At 44.3% G+C, this 3,817-nt stretch overlaps 1 pseudogene; it reads left to right on the plus strand.

Moving 5' to 3' along the window:
* Positions 1-3,049: 3,049 nt before the first annotated feature.
* Positions 3,050-3,555, plus strand: LOC118597431 (annotated as a pseudogene).
* Positions 3,556-3,817: the final 262 nt, after the last annotated feature.

Genomic DNA, 3,817 nt, shown 5'->3' on the forward strand with positions numbered 1-3,817 from the left:
ACCGGTGCTAGTTGGAGCTCACTGACTCTGGACTGACAGCTCGGGAACCTACATAACAGCAACCAAACTAGGCCCACTGAATGTGGGTGACAGTGTGTGGCTTGATCTGTTTGTGGGGTCCCTGGCAGCAGGGCCAGGACTTATCCCAGGTGTATGAACTGGCTTTTTGGAGCCCATTCCCTGTGGTGGGATACCTTGCTCAGTCTTGATACAATGGGGAGCTAGGATCTCCTTCAACTTGGTATGCCAGACTTTGTTGACTACCATGGGAGGCCTTACCCACTCTGAGGAGTGGATGGGGGTAGAGTGGGAGGGAGGTGAGGAGGCAGGAGAAGGGGAGGGAGGGAGGGGGAACTGGGGTTGGTATGTAAAATGAAAAAATTTTAATAAATAAATATATTAAATTTAAAAAAAAGAGGCAGTGACAAGAAACCCTGCTCTTAACCACAAACAAACATTTCTATACTGTAACAGTGGTGCTGGGCACATGGCACAGGTCCATTCCCTAGCCCCGTGTAAAACACTAAAACTTGAATCACTGCAGTTACGGAATACTCTTTCATGCTGTTTTTACCTCCACGTCACACATGGACACTTTCCTAACTGTTCTCATATGCTTTGACTCAAGCCTGCTGTCCCTACAAAGAGGCCTCTGCAGCCACAAGAGCCTGCAGACTCAAGTCCATCAGGACAGAGAGCAGATGCCACCCAGCTTCCCCATCCTGCCACCTGCTCCCCTCCACTTTTGACCATCCACAATTGTGTGTGCCCATAAGACTGAGATGTAATCATGAGGTTACATGTCCACATTACATGGAAATGCATGGTAAATGGGGAGATATCATAGCTGTTCTCAAGGAAGGAATGCAGTTCTTAGGGAAGAAATGAAGTGGCACCTGATAGAAACACACACAAGGAGCAACTGGTCGTTTATAGTCAGTAACCTCCTTGCCAGGTGGGGCTTCCCATCAAAGAGTCATTCATTTGGTGGGTTGACATATGAACACCAGTTATCACCTGCTGCATACTCTCACGGCCCTCAACAATTGTGGAATGACACCATCAAATAATTAATTGACAAATAAATAAATAAGTAAATGAGGGTACATACACCCATCCTCACATACTATTTAGCTATGTTAACTTTAAATTTAAAATTTTTTTTTCAGTTTAAAGAATAGTCCTTTTTCTGCTACCCAAAAGCAGTTTGCCCTAAAGGAGACACAACCTAAAGTCTATGTTAAATGAAATGGTCTAGAAACTAATCAATGGAAAAGACTAATGTTAATATCAGGGCAAGGTTATGCCCTGAAATGAATGAAGTCCCAGATGGCTCCTGATCCTGATAAATCCTACCAGGATATCCAGAGACCACTAGACAAATGAAACATCTGAAGGCAGGTGACAAGTCCATCAGGAGGAATCCAAATGTTGTTTGTCAGGGGGGATAAAAGGCACACCTGTAGTAGGAGATTATATGATGTTGTTTTTGCCATGCTAAGGTTTACATGAGATAGACCATATTACACCCATTTTGCTCAGTAAATATCTGTAATGGATCAAAAGCATTAGAGAGGTCTTCCTGAAAACAGCGATAATTCCTTACATGTATTGGATCCTGTATTTGTTGCAGCCACAATGGCTTTCTTGCTGTGGATATCACTCTGTATAAATAAAATACTGATTGGCCAGTGGCCAGGCAGGTAGTATAGGTGGGACAAATAGAGAAGAGAATTCTGGGAAGGAGAAGTCTGAGGTGGGGAGACCTGAGGCAGCCGTCGGGACAAGGAAGATGTAAGGTACCAGTAAGCCACGAGCCACGTGGCAAAGTATATACTAATAGAAATGGGCTAAATATAAGAGTAAGAGCTAGGCAATGGTAGGCCTGAGCTAATGGCCAAGCAGTTTAAATAATATAAGCGTCTGTGTGTTTATAAGTGGGATGTCGGACAAACAGGGCTTGGTGGGGGCTAGAGAGAAGGTCTCCAGCTACACTTTCTTATTCCCTATTCCAGAAATAGTTACTGGAATACAAAGAGAGGTCTCAAAAAATGGTCTGTACAATGAGCAAAACTACTATTATAGAGAAATATTAACAAAAGTTAATGTCCAGATGAGGAGACTTATAGACTACTATAGATTATCTGTGGCTCAAGCACAGTTTGGTTGCCAGCAGTTTCCTGGTATCACACCTTGTCTGTTGTGTACCAAGAGGAAGGAAAGAGACCCATGGGTTCCAAAGTCTTTCATAATCCACCACACGAGTGGGGCCGCTGATCACACTGGGCTGCAGGACAAGGGCCCTGAGCTGGGGCAGAAGCAGGTTTATAAGCACACAGGACCACAAACACTTGTTGCCAAGCTACAGATACATTTTTCGCCACTCAGGAGTCACAGACTAGGCACTTTCCTTGTGTGTCCCACCTCTGTCAACAGACACAGAACATGAGCTTTTCGGTCCAACCAATCAGATTCATTTCTTCTTTTCGTTGTTAGAAACAGCCATTGTGTTCTAGAGAACTAAGGGGTGTAACAGACTATTTCTATTGTCTAAGGAAGAGATGGGTCAGCCGTTGGAAAGTTCCCAGCTCCCCTAGGGCTTGGCAACCTGAACTTGGTTCCAATCTACAAGTAAAATGGAGTCTGAAGTCGAAAGGACAGGACTTGGGACAAGATGCTTGTGCATGCTACTTTTACAAGACGGGCGTTGCTTTAATGTGTTAGATTTTTCCATACTATTGATGGTCAAATTAATAATTTACATAATGAGATAACAAAAACCTCTCAGGGGAACTTCAAATGCCTGCCCTGGTTAAAATGGCCTTTCCCTTTCCTTGGGACTGTTTGCTAATCTCATAATTCTCTCATGCTTGCCTGTGCTTGTTAGATTAGCTACAGAGACAATGCATTCAACCTTGGTCTCTATTACAGGCCCACTTTTTCTTTAAAAAACTAGAAGGGAGGAGATGTTGGGAACATAGCACGAAGATCCTTGAGCCCACAATCTCCAGAGAAATTAGCACCGTTAAAAACACAGGATTCGCTCTTTTCCTCCTGTGCAACTCCAGCACCGTATCCACCATGAATGACACAGTAATGATCCGGACCAGAAAGTTCATGACTAACCGTCTGCTTCAGAGGAAACAGATGGTTATTGATGTCTTTCACCCTGGGAAGGCAACAGTACCAAAGACTGAAATTCAGGAGAAACTAGCCAAAATGTACAAAACCACACCAGATGTCATCTTTGTGTTCGGATTCAGGGCTCACTTTGGTGGCGGCAAAACAACTGGTTTCGGCATGATCTATGATTCTCTAGATTATGCCAAGAAGATGAGCCCAACACAGACTGGCAAGACATGGCCTCTATGAGAAGAAGACCTCCCGGAAACAGCGGAAGGAGCGCAAGAATAGAATGAAGAAGGTCAGGGGTATGGCAAAGGCCAACGTTGGTGCTGGCAAAAAGCCAAAGGAATAGGTCTGCGGTGATTTGACCTGCGATGCTGTGCAGACAATTTCGGAGAGAACAAATAAACTAAAAGCTTATGTGTCTGGAAAAAAAAAACCAACAACAGGATTCACTTTCCAATGGAAAAGATGTAAAAGAAAAAGTCAATCTGAACAGAGTTTTCATTCTAATCTGGTCCACGGCTCCCTTCCCCACCAGGACTGCCTGAGGGTCCCCTCGATGGGGTAAATCAGGACCACCCCAAAGTTTCTCATGAGAAGGCAATATGAAAGCCCGTGGTCTGGTCACGATACGGCGGGACTACTATGTGGCCATTGAAAGGGAAAGAGCTCCCTTCTATACGGCAAT

The sequence above is a fragment of the Onychomys torridus genome, chromosome 1 (assembly GCF_903995425.1).
Source record: "Onychomys torridus chromosome 1, mOncTor1.1, whole genome shotgun sequence".
Classification (NCBI taxonomy): Eukaryota; Metazoa; Chordata; class Mammalia; order Rodentia; family Cricetidae; genus Onychomys; species Onychomys torridus.